The 21,047-nt window shown below is 44.4% G+C and overlaps 1 protein-coding gene across 1 annotated transcript in view; it reads right to left on the bottom strand.

The window, feature by feature from the left end:
* VIT (vitrin) overlaps nucleotides 1-12,176 on the bottom strand; it is a 100,892-nt gene extending 88,716 nt beyond the window's left edge. Inside the window, exon 1 of the mRNA XM_036262976.1 lies at nucleotides 12,036-12,176. The gene's annotated coding sequence lies outside the window, so the exon portion shown is untranslated. The remainder of the gene's footprint in view (nucleotides 1-12,035) is intronic.
* Between the last annotated feature and the right edge of the window lie 8,871 nt (nucleotides 12,177-21,047).

Here is a 21,047-nt window from a genome sequence, read left to right as displayed (position 1 = left end):
TGATGAGAGAGAACATCAACTGGCCACCTCCTGCATGCCCCCACTGGTATTTGACCCACAATCTGGTCATGTGCCCTGATCTGGAATTGAACTGGTGACCTCTTGGTGCATGGGTCGACACAACCACTGAGCCACACTGGCTGGGTGGTCGCTATTATAATCCCCCAGGGTTCTATGAAGAAGAGAGTGGGCCAGAGGACAGCAGTTGTTCTTTTTTTCCTTATTTTTCTTCTCTTTCCAGTTCCTTCCTTCTTTTATGGCAAAGAAATGCCAACAGCAAAGTGCAAGCCAACTAGACAGGGAAGGCAGGAGAAATTTCACCTTTTCTCAAAATGCTGGCTCCTAAGGGTGCACCAGGCTATGTGAAGATGTGCTCTGAGCCAGCCTATATGGACTGGTTGCCACAGCAGAGCACCTGCTCCCCCTCCCCCTCCCCGCCCCATCCAATCACAACCCCAGTTTCACAAAGGGAATAAATGCAGCCAGAGAACTCAGAGGAAGTGAGTCCATCCAAGGCTAACCCAACACAACACTGGTTAGTATATCTATATCTATATATATATATATATATCTCCGCCTTGTTTATGATTGCTTCAAGACCTTAGGCCGAGTCCATCCTACAGGCCCTGGTGACTAGTTCAAGGGTGGGCATGTCCTGAGTTGTGTCAGACAGAACAGAAAGACTTCGCTCCCATGATTTGCAGGGAGGAGTTACCTCTCTTGTCGGAAATGAACAGGGGCCAGGTTGTTCTAGGTCTGCTGGCAGCCGTCTTGTGACCCTGAGACAAGTCAGTCTGAGGAAACAGCCAGCACAAGGCGGCAGCTGAGTGAGTCATGGAGAAATAGCGCTGGAGCTCCGACCGTCTTGGGCTGGAGGCTGGGCCCACCTCTTGCATGCGAGAGAATAGACGTCCCTTTCAGCTGGGCTTGCAGCTGAGGGATATTCCCAGCTGCTCCCCGACTCCCGGTGCTGTCCTGACACAGCAGAGGGGTTCACTGCAGAGGGCTGTCTCAACACGTCTCTTCTCCCGACCACCTGAAGCCCCGGGAAGCACATCGGACGTGATCATTCCTGGAAGCTGAGCAGTGAGGCCACCTGCCGAAGGCCACGCAGCCCGGTCTCTGCATTAACGTTGTGCCCTTTGTACTATATCGAGCTCCTCATGTGACAGTCATGATCAATTCCAAATGATTTCATGATTTATTGTATAATATTATTATAAAACAGAAACTCTAGTCCTCATTTGTATAGTACTTTGCACTTTTAGAAGCCTGGTCACATCTATAACTTTAACCTCTCCAGACCCCTGAAGGGTCTCAAATATTATACTCAGATGAAGCGATAACACTTCAATTAAGTGACTAAGTTGGTCACTTAATGGTTTGACAAAAAAGATAACTTAGGCCAATCAAGACTTCCCTTGGGATTTTGGACTCGGAACACTGCAAGCCTTGAAAAGTGTGGGAACGAAGCTGGAGGCCATATGGAGCCCTGAATACGATGCAGAAGACGAGGGCAGGCCTAGACGGAGCAGAGCAAGCGTGTGGCCCCGGGAAAAGCAGAGAGCGCAGACGCCTTCGTTTCTGGCCACTTCCCAGGTCCCATTTCCAGTCTGAAGGAGGTCCAGCTGGCCCTGGTCTCCTGTGCATGATAGAGATGTTTCTGGGCCCTTCTACTCCAGCCAGTTTGAATTAGTTTTCGTTCCTTGAAGCTTTGATTACAACCCTTTTCATCTTTGCTGTTTTACTTATCTCCTGTTGCCCAGAAATGATTAGTAGTAAAATGAAAACACTCAAAATGGAAAGGGCACGTGTACTTGTCTTTTGGTAGCATCAAGGCAGGGGTGGGAGGAGCTGTATCTAACTCCGAAGCCGGGTCCGGGAAGAAGAATCTCACGAGCTGTGGCAGCCACCGAGAAGGAGACACAGCCTACAGACCTGGGACGCTCCGGGAGACAAAAAGGGAGCGTGTGACCGTGACACTGTGCTGTAAGAATGTCACTGTGGAGTTCCTCATATTTATGGTCAGGGTTCATTAGGGGTGATTTTGCCACCTTCCCCCCAGGAAAGATTTGGCAATGTTTGAAGACATTTTTGGGGTTGCCACAAGTTGCAGTCGGGGATGCTACTGGCCTCTAGTGGTCGAGGCCAGGGATGCTGCTAAACGTCCTGCAATGCACAGCACAGCCCACAGCCAAGTGTCCAGCACGACCTGCCATCAGTGTCGGAATCGACAAACTCTGCTTTAGGCAATGTGTCGTCCCCATATATAAAAACTGTTGTTTCAGTGTAGGAATGCCCCACAAATATTACAGGTAATTTTGTGTGTGTGACTAAAATGCGCACCACTAGGGATCCCTTCCTCCAGGGTGACTTTGATTGCATAAGCAGCCGAGGCAAACCCTAGAGCAAAGATATTCGCTGCTGGGCCATCGGGTGGATTAAAGAGCTTGTGCACATGTTCAGAGACAGACATATGCCTGTGCCATGAGGTTCACTGACCCATGTGGCGTGTTCGACATGTCAGAAAATCAAAAAGGGAAAGCCTTTTTTGGTGCTTGTGTTTCAGACCATCATTTTTGCTTCGTTAAGAACTTGACATATGGTAATGCTTACCACATCCACCAAGGCTTCAACCAATAGTGATTTCTAGTGATGCTGCAAACAGTAATTACGTTTCTGAAGTGGTAGTTTAGATCTTATATTGCCAGTGGGAAAAAATACTAGTTTGCAGGCAGGCCCCCAAATGAGCTCTAAAGAACTCCTTCCAAGAGTTATTTATCCTCTGTAATGGAAGGGGGCACACCGAGCAGTAAATCCAGGGAAGGGGTGAGGGCCCCCGTAAAAGATGAGGTGGGCCATGACGGCCCCTCTAGTTGCTCTGGAAACGGTGCGTGGTCTCGAAGTTTCCTGGGGAGCTCTGGAAGATGAGTTTCTGAAGCTTCTTCCGCTAATGTGCTTGACACTGGCTTAGCCCTGCCTCTTCCCAGTGAGTTTTCTCCCTTGGGCACTGAGGTTTGTGGTTGCCAAGGGGACATCCACTGTGAGTTTGGAGCTGGGTATTTGGTTCAGTCCAACTGTGGTCCCCAGAGCCTTGCCTGGCCTGAACGTTCTGTTCTATTCGCTCTGCCTTCCATTCTGAGGCACAGAAAAACATTTTTGCATCTGGCAGAGCCTTCCAGTGAGGTGGGAAGGAAGATTCGGGTGTGTCTGTAAAATCCATGGCATCTTCCCATCTGCCGCTTGGTAAAGACTGGCTTTGTCTGGACCGCAGGGCTCCAGCTCTCCAGGCCTGGGGCTATGGGTCAGAGTGCATTCTTGAGTCCCAGCAACCACTGGGGAAATGGGACAGACGAGGGCAGTGATTGTGGCTGGGCAGCTGAGGCCTGTGGAGGGTTAAGTCCCAGAGGTTGGTGGGGACCAGCAGAGTCATTTTGAAGCAGGGGACCCAGGAAACCTCCACAGGCCCTCTCTGGACAGTTGCCAGCTCTGATGGAGCCTTCGAACCCTCTTCCGTGGCCCTCCTGCCAATTTTGGCCCAGCCGTCTAGTGGCCTGTTACACAGGATAAAATTGGTACCTTTGTTCTTCTTCATGGGAAGTTTTAGAAGTTTAGAGTCCACTCCAATAATAATAACTATCGTTTACTGAATAGTTACCATCTGCTACACACCACACATCGCATAGGTGACCTTACTTCATTATCGTGGTGATCCTGTCAGGTAAGGACTCTTATGCCCATTTTTCAGAGTAGGAAACTGAGGCTTAGAGAATCTGAGCAGGCTGTCCGAGGCTATAGAACGAGTGTGTAGAAGAACCAGAATTCCATCCCAGGCCTCAGACATTGAATCCCACTCAGTACCCCCGTTTGACCCCCGCTTCTGGTTTCGCCCTCCTCTTTGCCGTGACATATATATCCTAGGCTTTTAAATACTCTGGTGACAATTGTTGAGACTCACACTGTAAAATACATACATGGTGTAATGAAGTTGTCGTAGTTTTAAGATCGAGAGATTGTCTTGAGCCTGAACTCATTCCCAGCTTCCTCTCTCTCACACGAATGTTATTTAGGGTAAAGTGATGCACCAGGCGTAATTTTAAGTACAACCAGGCATAACACACCCATCTAAATAGACATTTGAGTGTATTGTAATTGACTGTGTCATGGGATGTTAAAATGGGATCACCCTTTGTCATAGCTTCAGCTGAGATGAAGTGCCAGCTACTTCCATGTTCCAAAGTGGTCCTGAGCTCCTCTGGCTGTCGCCTGAAGCGGATGGGCGTGTGGGGAGGGCCGAGGAGGGGGCACGCCAACAGCGTCACCTAGAGCTGTTTCTGCTCTCCAGCCTCCAGCTGTCCTCTCGGCCCCTGGAACCTCTGGTCTGAGTCTGGCAGTTAGCTGAAGATTGCGGTTCTTGGTTACCTCCTTCAAGTCCAGCTCGGATGCCCAGTAACCCCACTTGAAATTGCTGAGCGGTGGTGTCCCGTGGGGTCGGGGCGTAGTGCGCCGGTGTCTGACTCAGGATTAAGACATCAACAGGAGAGGCGGCCGCTGCGGCAGTTGGACTACCCGCGTGACAGTCGGCCTGCAATAGCGGCGGGGCTGAGGAAGGACCTGCAAACACCCAGCTGCAGCCGATTCTTAGGCATCAGTATCCGGAGAATGTGGGTGAGGGTCCCCAACAAATTGGGATGTGCCCCAGGGGAACAGAATAGCTGTAAATTCTTGCCTAGCACCACCCGAACGCCAATTCACAACAGCAGCGCCACAGAAGGCCTGTCTCCTTCCCCTTTCCTCTCTGCACCCACTTCGACTCTGGACACAAAGAGACTGTCATCAGCAGGCGGGGGAAGACCAGTGAAGACGCAAGGAGAGAAGGAGAGAGTTCGGGCATGCCCCTTCCCTTTGCAGAAAGCAAGCCTGGAGGTGGAGGATGAAACTTGAGACTCTGAAGGCCATTTTAATCTTCTTGAGTATTACCTAAATATTTTATCTGTATCAATGACAACTGAGATCAATACGAACACGGTCATTTTAAGAACTCTGAGTGTGATCTGCAATATGAAGGGACCTCCTCAGATTTCACCCTGGGCACAGAGAGTGTGTGAGTGGGCAGTTGGGGGCGGCGGGGGGGAATTGAGGAGCATTAGGATGGTGCCCCGTGTCTGCTTGTCTGAAGTGCCCCTGGATCTGCCCGCCTTTCCTCCGCGTGCAGCCTGCCCCAGAAACGCTGGCCTCCCCAGCACAGTCCTACCTCGGTGCCTTTGCATTGCTCTCCCTCCTGCTGGGAATGCTCTCCCCCAGGGGGCCGCATAGGCCGCTCCCTGGCTCCCTTCACCTCGCTCTCTTTTTCAGTGTCTCTCAGACATTTATCTGACAATGTGGGTAAGTCATCACACACCTCACAGCTCCACCCAGCTTCCCTATACTACTGTCTGATGTGTTTCATGGCCCAGATCCCCACCAGACCTCGTGAATGTGTTTGGTAACTGTGTGCCCACAGGTTGGCAGCTCCAGGAGAACGGAGACTATTTTGTTTGTTCTTCTTCCCAAGCACAGAGTTACGGATGGCACGTGGCGGTGGCCCCGTGAATACTTGCTGCTGCTGGCATTGAATGTTGCCTCTGCTTCCCTGAATGCATCTTAGCTTCAGGAGCACAGCTCTACTCTCTATATTGTATAAGAAAGCCAGTCTGGGCAGGTTGGCTTGCACCTCTCCACCCAGAGCATGTTTTCTCTGTCGGGGACACAAAGGAACCGAGGGGATTCACTCAGCACCGAGAGGCCAGTGACCTCTTCCCCTGGAAACTGTACATTGGTTCCCCGAAGGAATCTATTTTTTTTTTCTTTTTGAGAAGAAGGGATGCAGAAATAAAGTTCTATCTCCCTATAGCCCGAAGGGTGGTTTTTATGAACTTTTACCACATGTCTACACACTTTTGCTTTTCTCTCACTGAGGGAAAGAATTTGAGAAATTTCTACTGGAGTCTTGTCACTGTAGAGACTCTTATCAGGGAAAGGGGTTTTTAAAAAACTAATCTGAGTCATAGGAAAGTAAGATTCTTTCTGACTCGCTGAGAACTTGACCCTACAGTGAAGGTTAAGGACGCCTTTTGGGGGCTGGCTACTCGGAGGGCTTGGCTTTCCTCCTGAGAGTCGCGTCTTCCAACGCACCTGAGAACTGATTCTTAAATCAGGAGATGACCCAAGAAGGCCAGAGATACCTCCTCGTCCTTCCCAGCAGCCTTTCACGCCACTCCATCATTAGAGCCCTGCTTATACTTGTGAGGCAGAATTATTTTCTTCTAAATTGACTTGCCTTGGAAACAATGTTTTCAGGGAAGGCAAAGATTAATTTACAGTAGTGATAGAAAAACCAGGACCGTAATGATTGCCTAAGAGTGTGAGCTCTAGGAACTAGGCTGCTGGGGTTTGAAGTTGAGCTCCATCACCTCCTAGCTGTGTGGCCTCAGACAATTTCCTTAACTTCTCAGTGCCTCAGTTTTCTCATCTGTAAAATGGAAATAGTGACAACCCACCTCATATGGTTGCTGTTAGGGTGAAATGAATCAATATGTGTGAAGGGCTTAGAACAGTGCTTGGCACATAAGAATAGCTCGGTAGGTGTTAGCAGTTACTGTTGTTGGAGTGGGAATTAATCATGAATACCATCATCATTCTCATCACCATTCTTGTGAAAAACATAGCCATTTAGATTCTAGTTGAGGACTTAACAGAGGTAAGGCAACACATTTAATCTCTCTCTTTCAGATGCCGCCCAGGGTTGGCCATGTTTGATTTTTGGACTTCTTGGCGAAGAGACCACGTTGGTTTGTGACTGCCATTGAGTTAAATTCTTTTAGGACCCAGAAAGGGAACAATTCTGTAGTTGTTTCCCCTGTCTCTGCTCCAAGATGTGTAAAGATCTTGAGCCCATTGCCATGAAAATCTTCTAGACGGTTGTAGGACAATTGGACCAATCAAATGGCTGAAGAATGACATCCAGCATTCTTTAAAAGAATTGGCACCCTGGCCGGTTTGGCTCAGCGGTTAGAGCATTGGCCTGCGGTCCAGAGAGACCCGGGTTCGGTTCCCGCTAGGGGCATGTACTTCGGTTGCAGTTTGTCCCTGGCCCCAGTTGGGGTCATGTGGGTGGCAATCAGTCGATGTGTCTCTCTCACATCGGTGTTTCTCTCTCCTCCTTCCTCTCTCCCTCCCGCCCTATCTAAAGATGAATGCAAAAATGTCCTCGGGTAAGGATAAAAAATAAATAAAAGAATTGGGGAAAAAAAATCTAGTAAAGTAATATGAAGCAGAAATGAGCTAAACATTTTTTTTTTTTAATTGTAAGGCCAGAATAAAAAACAAACACCAAAATATTTTCTAAACAAAATCAAAACCAAAATAACATGTATTTGTTTTATTCCAAGACCCTGGCTTGTGGACTCGACTCAGGAAAGGGTTTCGGCATCATTCTCTCAGTTCCCCTTTCTCCCTCAGGACACAAGCGCCGGAATGTGGTGGCGGGTGGCCTCTGCTGGGAGGTGAGCCTTTGCAGGCCGCCCCAGGACGGAGGTGAGCCTTTGCAGGCCGCCCCAGGACGGAGGTGAGCCTTTGCAGGCTGCCCCAGGACGGAGGTGAGCCTTTGCAGGCGGCCCAGGACGGGCAGCTTTCATGGCTCAGCGCAGAGCAGTGCCGGGCGCCGGCTTTGTTACTCCCCGGCAACCCTGATGGGCATTCTCTAAGGATTTGCAGTCTGTCGAAACAGAAAACTTTTCTAGTTGATTAGAAACAAATTCTAAATCTAGTATCCACGACTGTTTGTTTTACAAATGAGGTAACCGTAGGAAAATGCAATCAACAAAACCGAAATATTCTTCGCTCCATGTGAACAAGGGGCTCTGGGAACCTCATTGGATTTTGGTCCTTCACCTCCTGGTCTGTAAACAGGAACTCACTTAGAAGATCTCAGACTGACTTACACGGATTTTTTTTATTTTATTTTAATTAAAATTTTGTTCTTCAGGTCCAAAATTTCCATTTGCTTCTTTTTTATGTTGTCTCTTTGTTGAACTCATTCTGCTCTTCTTTTAAAAAAATGGTTTTATTGATTTTTTAGAGAGAGAGGAAGGAAGAGAGAGAAACATTAATGTGAGAGAGAAACACTGATTGGCTGCCTCTTGCACGCCCTCTACTGGGGATCGAGCCCGCAACCCGGGCATGTGCCCTGACCGGGAATCAAACCAGGACCTCTCAGTCCATGGGACGACACTCAATCCACTGAGCCACTCTGTTTTCGTGATTTCATTAAACTGTAAATGTGATCTCCTGTAGCTCTCTGTGCATCTTTAGAGCAATTATTTTGAGTTCTTTGTCAGGCAGTTCACAGTATCTGTTTCTTGGGGGTCAGTTACTAGAGGTTTACTGGCTCGTTTGGTGTGTCATGTGTCATGTTTCCCTGATTCTTCATGATTTCTGCAGCCTTGCACAGGTCTCTGCAAATCTAAAGAAGCAGTCACCTCTTCTAGACTTGATGGACTGACTTCGGTCAAGAAAGACCTTCACCGGTGGGGGGAGGCATGCTGGGCGTGCTGTGGTCCTGGGTCTAGTGGTGCAGGGCACCAAGTGTGGGGGCCTGTGGGGGCCTTGCTGACTAGACATCAAGCTGCTGGGGTCCACACTGCTAACTGCATGGTACTCGGTGAGCACGCTGGGGGATCTGCAGAGGCTGGAAGAGCTACTGGGGTCCTCAGTGATGCTTCCGGGCCCAGCAGCTGGGGATTCGGGCAGGCAGTGGTGATGGCAGAGCTGGCGCTGTTCTTGCACGCGGCTGCAGGGCCAGCAGTCGATGTCTGTGTAGTGTAATGGCAGGGGCCAGTTGCAGACACACATATAGTGGCGAGAGCCAGGACCAGTAGCAAGGGCTGAGGCTAACTGCAGGTGTACTAGTAGCTTTGGGGCCCCTGACTCTCAGGGCACACTCCTGTGGCTTCAAGGTCTCACCACGTATTGGGAGCTGGGCCAGCAGGATGCAGGTGCACAGCTGGAGAGGCTGGTTGAAGGTGATCCCAGTGGTACAGGCTAGTGACAGGAGTCAGGGCTGGATCCGAGCCAACAGTGGCTGTGGAGGCCCTAGCTGTCGGGATGTACCGCTGTGGCTTAATTAAAATTTGACAATCAGCATTATCAAAAAGCCATTCTATGCCTAGCCTAAATCTACTCCGGTCTTTTGCTCCTTTTGCCCCATTCTCTGCACCAACAGAAGCTGCTCAGTGCTTCTTGCACGAGGACTTTTCATACCTGTAAAAAGTAGCAGGTTTCTTTTGCACTTTTCTCTCCCTCACGCTATATTTGCTCAGGGGGCTAGGAATTCCACCACCTTCTGCAAACCACAGTGAAACATATTTCTAGACAGAGAGAGGGGGACCCCTGGGACTTCTCATGTTACAGACATTACAGAAGTTGCCTCTCTTGCTTGTCTTGATTGATTGATTAGCTCAGACCCTCCGAATGAAGAGATAGCTACGCATTTCTAATAATTGCATTAATATCGCATAATTCCACAATTCTATTTGCTGACCATATCCAAAGAGTTAATGTTTAAAAGTTTGGAGAGGATTACAATTGCCTTGCTTCACAGCTGGTCCGATTTCTTCATTCTAGTCACATGTAATAAAGAAAATATTTGCTAACATTTGGATGCTGATGGTGTGCCAAGCACTGATCAAAGCTTTCTGCCACAGTCCTAAGAGGGAGGCACTAATAATAGACCCTTTTTAGAGATGAGAGAACTGAGGCTCAGCAAGTTGAAGTAACTGGCAAAAGTTGCTACGTTTAAGAAGTGGCAGAGCCTCCTGCCCGACAAACTCCCACAGGGTCCATAGCACAGGAGGTCACTTGGCCTTGCCTGGAAGGCCTTGCATTTAGCTCTTAGACGTTATCTCCACGTGATATCTTATAAGCAGTCATAGAAGTACAACAGAGAACGGAAAGAGGTCTGTCATACAGCTTGGACCTCAGTGTACTATGAACACACACACACACACACACACACACACACTTCATTGTTGTATATGTTAAAGTCTTTAGTTAGGTAAGCATAAACATTTTAAATATACCATAGTTCTGAAACCCGATTTTGATATTTCTTCATTTTGTAACATATAGAAAGTCTCATCAATGATAACGGCCTGGCCATGTCTTGACATGGGAGAATCATAAGATTAGGAAGAGAAGTTACGGATGTGACGCAAGGAACAAAAACATTGTGGGGCTCCAGGAAGCACTGATTTGAAGGTCAGTGGCTTCTTCAGTGTAATCTTTTTGGGAATATGTGTAGACAAAGATTACATTTCTAGAAATTTTTCACATTTCAAAACCTTTTTGGAGCCAGAATCAGTATGGAGCCCCGTGACCACCCTGGGAGGGGGTGTGCAGGCATCGCTATTTCTGCTTTTCAGATGGGAAAACAAATGCCGGGAAATGTCGCACACCTTTCCAAGGTGACACAGCCAGGTAGTGGCGGAGCTGTCCCTGTACTTTAGGCCTCCTGGCTGCGACGCTGCACTGAACCCCACCGCTCTCCTGCACACGGCGTGTCTCACGGGCATTACAGAGCAGAACGGCACACGCAGTTCTGTTCTCCTGGTGCTGCTCATGAAACATTTTCAAACCCAGTGTATTTTCTCTGAAAGCAACTATTCTTCCTGTGATTAGTAACGTAGGAAAAAATGTAATTAGATCTTCTAAACTATGTTCATAAAGTAAACACTATTTCAGGATAGCTACCAAGCATTTCCAGTGTTCCTAAGGTGTTTTCTTTCCGTGGTGAGGTGTAAGATATATTTAAATGAAGCTCAGTCTGGGAAACCATCACGTTGCGATTAAAAATGCAGCCCTTGCAGTCTTGCAGTTCTTTGTCTAAAGCCCTTTTACAAAAGAGGGTATTTTAATTCAATAAATACAAGACCGGCACTTCCAGCTCTCCTACTAGCGCGGCTACCACTTGCAGCTGACACACAACAGAGAAAATCCCAAGCAAATAGCATTTGATCTTGCCTTGCTGCAGGGTGTTTTCATCTTCCAAGAGACTGAGGGAAAAACAACCTCACAACTTTACCACCAAGACTTCCAGATTTGTTGCAACACAACGTAATGGCAAAATGCTATTTTCTTAGCGCTTGCATTTTTTAATAAACACCATGGCCAAGAATGCCTGGTTTTATTTTTACAATAAACCCAAAGAAAATCTTGAATTCCACTCTCGGTTTGGAGATGGCAAAGATGCCATGGGTTGTTCAGAACAAACCATCGAGTCTAATAATTCAATTTTATCCTCTCTGTTTAATCTGTACTTGAGGCATTTATTTCATGTTTATACTGGTTTGACACTAATCATGCTTAAAAGAGATTTTGTACCCTGTTTTCCTGTGCAAAGCTGAGCTACAATAGTAGACTTAACAATGCCAGCCCTTTCCCAGGCTTATCAGTGAAAAAGCATTCAGCCCAAGAAAACTCTTCCAGTGTAAACAAGATACAGAATTGCACATCTAGCCACTTTCCACTGAGATCTGTTTGAACAGAGAGAAGTATAGACACATTAAATTTAGCACCAATGTGCACACTTACACTGTTTTTGATACATTGTTATAAGCAATTTGTTACATTGCTATTGTATTTCATATACAAAGCAAAGTATAGAAAAGTCTTAAATGTACTTCAAAATTCTGCACAGATGTCATATTTTTCAACTTACTTTAATTATAATTAAGTTGGCTTAAAGATACAGTGAAAATCTTGTTCTAATCTTAACTTAGTACAATTTATTTGTAGTTGACATACCTAATATTAATTGTTTATAAGGATGTCAACTACTATCCACTCCCATCTCAATTCTCTTGAGACTGAAATTTACAGACTGATTAGTTGGTCAAGGTATGTATTATAGTATCTTAGTGCTAAATACATTTTAATGTTTTCATAATAAGGAATGGAAAGCAAACTAGCTGAATAGCTTAATAATTTATCAGACATACCTTGTTTGAAGAATGCAATTTTTTTTCAAGAATTTTCCACCACACAGAATGGATATCCTTTTTTCCTTAAGCTTTTCTGAATCACAAATCCCATCCAAATTATTCTAAAGAAGAAACAACAAGAGGTCCAAGCACCTTTTCTTCTCAGAGGAGCTAATCAAACATTCCCATCAACCCTAAGCACTTTGAAAAGCACATTTTACACCACACACACACACACACACACACACACACACACACACACACACACGCTGCTTCTCACACTGATTTTAGTGCTGAATTAGGCGGTCCTCTTTCAAATTTCCACTCCCACTTGCTTTTTTTGGTGGGGGTGGATAAGGATTTCTAAATATTCTCTTCTAGCTCAAAGCACACATTTTCAGTAAGAAAATTCTACAATTAGAAATTCCAAAAAGTAGAAGAGAAAAACGAAAATATAGATAAAATGAAAAAATATAATTTAAAGACAACTTAAGCAGAGCATTTTCATTTTCTCTTTCTTTTTGAAGTGCTGGATGAAACTGCATAAAGAAAGACAACAGCACACACCACCACGCTGAGTGTACTAGCCTCTCACTCTGGGAGTGAAAATGCTTGCTTTTCCTACATGTCAGAGCTATTTTTTGGTTTAGTTCGCTTCGGTCCCTTCTGCGTTTTGGCAAGCTTACTGAAATGACTGTAGTCTTTGCTGCTAGTAACAGAACACAAGATAATAGTAGGAAACAAAACTTGACTCATGCATGTTTCAAAAACCTGATGATGGATAGTTCACATCATAAGTGAAATCTGCTGATTTTAGTTATTTGCATATTAGTGTCATCAATTAAATTGAAGGGATTCAGACCCAACACACGCATTAGCATGTCACAGCATTATAAAAACAGACTTAAAAAAGTACATCTGGTCCTCCTTGAAATTCAAATGTATATCAGTCATGGCAGAGCATCCTCCTTCCAGCAGGGCGGGAATAGCACAGAGCCATTCCTCCTCCTGCTGGGGAATGAGCACTCACGCAGCCTGGGAGAGTCTTCCCAGCCAGCAGCCCTCCCAGCCTCATCTGCTCGCCTTGCCATTGTTCCTTATTTAAGATTATGGTTTGAATTCATTTACTCTTTTTTTTTTTTATTAATTAGGTTCTGCATTTAAATTATTTCTGAATCCTGTTTCTTTTTCCGTAAAATCTCGAGCGTAGGTCCATTTCAATATTAATAATAATGCTAAATGTCATCTATCAACTACTTTTGCTAGGCATGGGGATAAGGCCTCTACATATATCATCTCATTTAATACTCAGAAGAATTTCATTTTACAGCAAGGTGCTATGTTAGGACTTAGAGCTTCTTTTATTCGTTTAATTTATTTTCTCATGATGAATAAGGTAGAATCAAATGTACATGTGTTGAAAAGCACATAAAGAAATGCTCAAAGAGAAATGTAAATGAAAAAGCAATGATGATATTTGCAGTGATGAAAAATTTTAGAAGTAGACAGCGATGGTTGCACAAAACGATGAATGTAATGCTGATGAATTGATTAACTTAAAAAAGATCAGCATGGTAAATGTTTTTGTTATATATATTTACCACAATAAACAGTAGTTTAAAAAAATACAAATTCCCCTGTATGGGAGAACATCATTGCCAATGATGTATCAGATAAGGGGTTAATTTCCAATATATACAGAGTGCTCATACAACTCCACAAAAGGAAGACAAAGAACCCAATTAAAAAATGGGCAGAGGAGCTGAATAGACACCTCTCCAAACAGGACATACAAATGGCCAAGAGACATATGAAGAAATGCTCAACATCACTAATCATCAGAGAGATGCAAATTAAAACAACTATGAGGTATCACCTCACACCTGTCAGAATGGCCGCCATCAACAAATCATCAAACAACAAGTGTTGGCGAGGGTGTGGAGAAAAGGGGACTCTAATACACTGCTGGTGGGAATGCAGACTGGTGCAGCCGCTATGGAAAACAATATGGTGCTACCTCAAAAAATTAAAAATTGAACTTCCATTTGACCCAGTGATCCCACTGCTGGGAATATACCCTAAGAAGCCTGAAACACCAATCAGGAAGAATATATGTACCCCCATGTTCATAGCAGCACTATTTACAATAGCTAAGATCTGGAAACAGCCCAAGTGTTCACCAGTAGACGAATGGATCAAAAAGCTGTGGTACATATACACAATGGAATACTATGCAGCGGTAAGAAAGAAAGATCTCTTATCCTTTGAGATGACATGGAGGGACCTGGAAAGTATTATCCTAAGTGAAAGAAGCCAAGCAGAAAAAGACAAATACCACATGATCTCACTTATATACGGAATATAATGAACATAACAGTCTGAGGAATACAGTAGACCCAGACACATGGAAGTAGGGCACAGACTGATATCCCTCAGAAGAGGGGATGGGGGGTGGGGGGGGGTGGGAAGAGATAAACCACAGAACTTATATGCATGTATGCATGACCAATGGACATGGACAACTAAGCCGGGGACAGGGTGGAGGGGGGGTGGGGTGGGGGGTGCCAATGGGGTAAAAAGGTAAAATATCTGTAACAAAAAAATAAATAAATAAATAAAATTCAAAAAAAAAAAAAATACAAATTCCCTTTTTTAGAAAAGCAATGAACTATATTTTTATTGGATTGGCAAAACTATTTTTTTTTTTTTTACCCTCACCTGAAGACAATTTTGTATTTATCTTCAGGTGGAGTGGGAGGGAGGGAGGGAGGAAGAGAGAGAGAAATATCGATGTGTGAGAGACACATTGAGTGGCTGCCACTCACACAACCCCAACAGGGGCCAGGGACAAACTGCCACCGAGGTACGTGCCATTAGTGGGAACCGAACCCGGGACTCTCCAGTCCCTGGGCCGACGCTCTGAGCCAAACCGGCCAGGGCGGATTGGCAGAAATAAAAAAGCTGGAAAATACCCATGTAGTGGACTTGATGGGCTGTTGTCGTGAGGACAAATGTGGCCATTCTAGAGCTGTCCGGAAGTACCTCTTCACATTCCGTGTGTACTCTAGGACCACACATCCCTGGGAGCTATATTCTCCGGTGAGCTGCTGGCCCAGGGCCGTGACAAATCCATCCCTGGAAAATTAATGCGTTAAGTAGGGGAGACACACAGCGTGATATATTTTGCAGCAGCTTAAAGCAAAAGATCAGATGTGTGGGGCCTGAGCATAAATCAATCCCATAGCCGGATCACCTAAGTTTGACTGTTGGTTTTAGCATCTGACATTTGGCAAATAACCTAATCTCTATGTTTCTTAACTTATTCATCTGTAAAATGGGAAAAATAATAAAACCTATATTACAGAGTGATGGCAATGAAAGAAATGAATACTTGTAAAGTTCTTGGAATCTTGCCTCATATGAAGCAAGTACTACATAAGTGGTTTTTTTAAATATATAAAATGTACATAACACTATTGTATTCGTTTTCTATTGCTGTGTAACAAAGTACCACAAACTTTCTGTCTTAAAACACCACCCATGGCCTTGGCCAGTTTGGCTCAGTAGTTAGAGTATCAGCTCATGGACCAAAGGGTCACGGGTTTGATTCCCGATCAAAGTAACGTACCTGGGTTGCAGGTTCGATCCTGGCCCTGGTTGGGGTCATGCAGGAGGCAACCAATCAATGTGTCTCTCTCACATCTGCTGTTTCTTTCTCCCTCCCTCCCTCTCCCCCTCCCTTCCACTCTATCTAAAAATCAATGGAAAAATATCCTCAGGTGAGGATTAATAAAAAAAAACCAAACACCACCATTTTATTACCTCACAGTTCTGTAGGTCAGGTCTCTGATCAGGGTCTCACAGGGCTGAAATCAAAGTGTCGGCTGGACGGCGTTCTTTTCTGGAAGCTCTGGGAAAGAATCCCCCTGAAGCTCATTCGGTTTTTTTTGGCAGAATTCAGTTCCTTGCCTTTGTAAGACCGAGGTCCCTGTTTTCTTATTGGCTGTCAGCCAAGGGCTGCTGTCAGCTCCTGGAGGTAACCCCACTCCTTGAAACAGGGTCCCCCCATCTTCAGGCTTGGATTCGTAGCCTTTTTTCCTTAAGCTTTTCTGAATCACAAATCTCATCCAAATTATTCTAAAGAAGAAACAACAAGAGGTCCAAGCTCCCTTTCTTCTCAGAGGAGCTAATCAAACATTCCCATCAACCTCTAAGCACTTTGAAAAGCACATTTTATAACACACACACACACACACACACACACACTCACGCTGCTTCTCACACTGATTTTAGTGCTGAATTAGGTAGTCCTCTTTCAAATTTCCACTCCCACTTGCTTTTTTTTGGTGGGGGTGGAAAGGGCTCATGTGATTATGTTAGGCCACAGGATAATCTTATCTTAACGTCAGCTGATTAGTAACTATAACTACATCTTCAATGTTGCTTTGACCTATGAGATGACATCATACTGCCCAGGGGTGAAGATCATGGGTGCCATCTGAGAATTCTGCTTACCACAACAATTGATCTTAAAAGCATTATTCTGAAGGAAAGTAAGAAACAGGCTGAGAAAAAGCATAATACAATATTGGGGTAGTTAGTTTTATGTGTCAGTGTGGCTGAACCACCAGGCGCCAGATATTTGGATAAACGTTATTTCTGATTGCGTCTGTGAGGGTGCTTCTGGACGAGACGAGCATTTGAGTCTGTGGACAGAGTAAAGCCGATTGCCCTCCTCAGTGCGGGTGGGGCTCATTCAAGCCCCCGAGGCCTGCATAGCATGGAAGCCTGAGCAAAGAATTCTCTCTGCCTCTCTCCCAGTCGGGACCTTGGTCTCCTGCTTTTGGACGGAACTACACCACTAGCTCTGCGGAGTCTTCACTGGCTGACTGCAGATCTTGGACTTCTCAGCCCCTACCGTCACATTCGCCATTCCGTATAGTAAATCGTCTGTCTGTCTCTCCATCCATCCACCCATCTAATCTATTGCTTTGGTTTCTCTGGAGAACCCAGGCAATTCTAAATACAGTTATAAAAATTAAAACATATGTACATAAAAGTGCATATGTTTTGCAAGGACACTTATAAGTGAAGGTATCTCACGCACCCCTTGATACTTCAGAGCCTGTACTCGCTGTTCTGCGGCTTCTCTGAGATACCTCCATGGCTTCATGCTCAGCTCCTGTAAGTCTTGGCTCAAATGTCCCCTTTTGAGAAGGGCCTTTCTTGGCCACCCTGCTTAAATGGCACCTGTACCTGAGACATTTCTTCTCCCTCTTCTGCTTTATTTTTCCTCGTCTTTCTTACTACCCTTTAATAACACTTACTAGTTAACTTTCATTATGCATTCCCTACTAGAATGTAGGCTCCTGGAATGCAGGCTCTTTTATCTGTCTTGGTTATTGATGTGTCACTAGCCCTTGAAATGGACACATAATAGGCATATATGCAGTAAAGTATTAACCAAATGAATGATTACAAACGCATTAGAATGCCTGCCTATGGGGAAACAGAATTGGGATAAAGTGGAATAAAAAACATTAAAGCAAAAGTCTTGTGTGGACCAGTGACGATCATGCTGAGAATTGATTCCACCCTCCACACCCAAGGCTCAGCAGCCGCATTTGACCTGTAACACAGTCAAGTGGGCAGCCTCAGGGAAGCCTTCTAACTTCTTCAACTAAAACAAGACCATGGCTTCCCAGTAAGTGGTCTTGATCTTGCTACATGGTATAAACTGAACTTCTAGATCATTTCTAGGTGAGAACAGAAATTGTGATGTTCAGTTTTCCTGCATTAGTACTTGAGATTCTGTTTTGCTCATAAATCACCCATGGTTGCTTGAAGGCATCCGATTTTTCCGCAGTAGCTGTTTGTCACCATGTGAACTTAGTGTCCCAGTCTTGTACTGTATTTAGCACAAAAACTCAAATCTCTTCTAGAGCATTCTCCATTAAAAGTTTTTATTATTGTCATAAACATTGAACTTGATGGCTCTTAAACATACTGCCTCATTCTTTCGTGTTGACTCCAGAGACAGAACTCAGGGAAATCAACGCAGTCTTCAAAGCCCACAAATCCATGCTTTTATGTGACTTTTAAAAATGCAGGATGGCAATTTAAGAGTCTAAGTAATGAGGCAGCCTTTTCAGACACCCCTGATACTTTTACTGTGTGCTGATATAAGACACAAGAGTTACGCCTTTTATAACACACGCTCACCGAAATGTTGAAGGCTATCTTGTGTTTGATGCTGCATCAATTTTTCATGGACATAATGGTTTGCCTTGAAATCCTCTGCAGCGGGTTTGAGGCTTTTTCTCCGTGCACTTTGGAGGAAGCTTAGCGCGCTGCGTGGGTGTGCCCGCGGCTTCCAGGACACGGCTGAACGTGACTGCAAAAAGCACGTGCTTTGTGTAGTGTCAAGGAAGATGTGCTGACATAATTGACTTTTGTTAAATTTACGTTATCACTGTCTGTCAGAAGCAAAGAGATGATTAGAAGAAAAACATACCTTTCAAAAAACGGATGGAGCCAAGTTGGGAGCCCTGATGACTTACAAACAGGTAGACTGTTGGTGGCCAAAGGGATATAGAAGGGCCTCCAAAATGAGAAGGAAAAGTTCTTAAGTATATATCAGAGGGGAAAAATTGATTAGAGATTAGATAAGAGTTATTGATTATAATGCAAAAGGTTAATTTAGTGGTACAAAGGAGATAGTGGACTAATAGAATTCATCTTCTTCCTCAGGCTATTAAAAAAATGTTAGGGTCCTAGCCAGGCTATTAAAAAATATTAGGGCCCTAGCCAGGTAGCTCAGTTGGTTGCATCATCATCCTAATATGCAAAAGTTGCAGGTCCCTGGTCAGGGCACTTACAAAGAACAACCAATGAATGCATAGATTGGTGGAATAATGGGTCAGTCTCTCTCTCTTCCCCTAATGCCCCTTCCTCTCTCTCTCTCAAATCAATAAATCAAAAATATTTTTAAATGTTAGGAAGATTACTATTCCCAAATGCTTCCTTGAAAGAAATGAGCTGGAACCACTGTATATTGGACAACATCCACAATATTCTAGGCCAAATTGACAGAAAAAATAAATACAGATAAATCACCGTGATTGCAATTGCATAAAAAATATTCAGAGACCGAGAGAGTGATATTGGGAACTGGAGGTTATAATGTAGATCCTAGCATGAAAAAAGGCTGCTGGTCTGGCAGATTAGAAAAATACAAAAGTACCTTATTCAAAACAAGGGCTCAAAATAGTTGGCAGGAGATTATAGGCCTTATATCTCCCTTTTGTGCCAAGTAAGCAAATGGAGTCTAAAATAAGGGATTGGTTCACTGGACACTGGTCAGCTGGGGCTCTGCTGGTCTGAGCTTTGTTGTGCTGTGCTGTGTTGCTCTGCTCCGCACCGTCGCTCTATGGTTTGGCTGACGAACCTCTGTTCTGCATGTGTTTATTTGGGGGCCCATGCTGCAGAGTGACAGCTGTACAGGGGAAGATCTTCTCTGGGCCATGGCAAAGTCACAAGAGGACAACAGGAAATATGTAAAATCTCTTAAGTCTTAGTCTTAGAACGGACACACTGGCATTTCTGGCTCATCCTGTTGGTCAAAACTAGTTTTTTGGGTTTTTTAAACATTTTTTATCCTCACCCGAGGACTTTTTTTTTTTTTTTTTCATTTATCTTCAGATAGAGCGGGAGGGTGTGAGGGAGGAAGAGAGAGAGAAACATCAGCATGAGAGAGACACATCGACTGGCTGCCACCCGCACGATCCCAACCGGGGCCGAGGACAAACCATAACCGAGGTACGTGCCCTTGGCAGGAACCGAACCCAGGACTCTCTGGTCCTTGGGTTGGTGCTCTAACTGCTGAGCCAAACCGGCCAGGGCGAAAACAAGTTTTATGACTAAGCCCAAAGTCCAGGGGCAGAGAATGAGTATCTACCCATAAAGAGGCTATGGCAAGTGTATGAATCAAGAGAGCAGTGAAGATTTTTGTAGCTCACACACTGGCATATTTTGTTAGTGTCCATGTTTGCTGTAGCGTCTTTCTTCTTGTGTCTTCCGTCTGTATTCAGGTTTCTTCTTGCTGATAAAAATAGTCAAGAAAATTAGAATTGATAGATATTTTAACATAATAAAATAAATATGGCTTCCTCCTAAAATATATCATCTTACTCAATGGGAAACTTTAGAGGTATTTCTATGATGATAAGAAACTCAGCAAAGATACCTGCTATGTCTACCACTCTTTGCATTTTAGTAGATGTTAGCCAACAAGATTTCAATAAAAGAAATCTGTTAAAGGAAAAAGAATTAATAAAAAGCAAGTAACACTAACCCTATTTACCAGTATAGAAATTGATATAGAGGGGTGTGTGTGTGTGTGTGTGTGTGCATACATACATATATGTCTCAGCTCTGTTTGCTGGAAATGCCTAGAAGCAATGAGACCCCACTACCAATGAACATATGTACAACAAAAACTTGATTTCTAAATATCATTCTTCAATAAACAGAATTGCATATCCATAGAAAATGCCCGATTCTATTATTTATTTATATTAATGCCTGATTCTATTATTATTATTATTTTTAAAGCTGGTTATAGGAAAGTACAATATGTGCCTGGGCCATTTAGGAGCCAATAAGTGTGAAAACATGATGGTGACATGTGAAAAGGGGCCAACTAAAAGGATGGCCAAATTTGGGACAGTTTGAACAACATACCAAATAATGATATTAATGAAGTAAAACATTATAAATAATAATTTTTGTGTTTGTACTGCTATAAATAAATAATTGAATGAATAAATAGGGGAGAGAAACAGCTTTTTTTGCAAAAGAATTCCAACTAATGAAAAAAGAAAGATAAAATAGAAAATGACTATTCAGCAAATAACACAATAGTGGTTGAAAAGAAGATGAGCCCAGCCAGTGTGGCTCAGTGGGTGAGTGTCGACCCATGCAACAGGAGGTCGCCGGTTTGACTCCTGGTCAGAGCACATGCCCAGACTG

Source organism: Molossus molossus, unplaced genomic scaffold, assembly GCF_014108415.1.
Source record: "Molossus molossus isolate mMolMol1 unplaced genomic scaffold, mMolMol1.p scaffold_m16_p_15, whole genome shotgun sequence".
Lineage (NCBI taxonomy): Eukaryota > Metazoa > Chordata > Mammalia > Chiroptera > Molossidae > Molossus > Molossus molossus.
The sequence above is the reverse complement of the archived record's forward strand: the minus strand, read 5'-3'. Positions and strand labels throughout refer to the sequence as shown.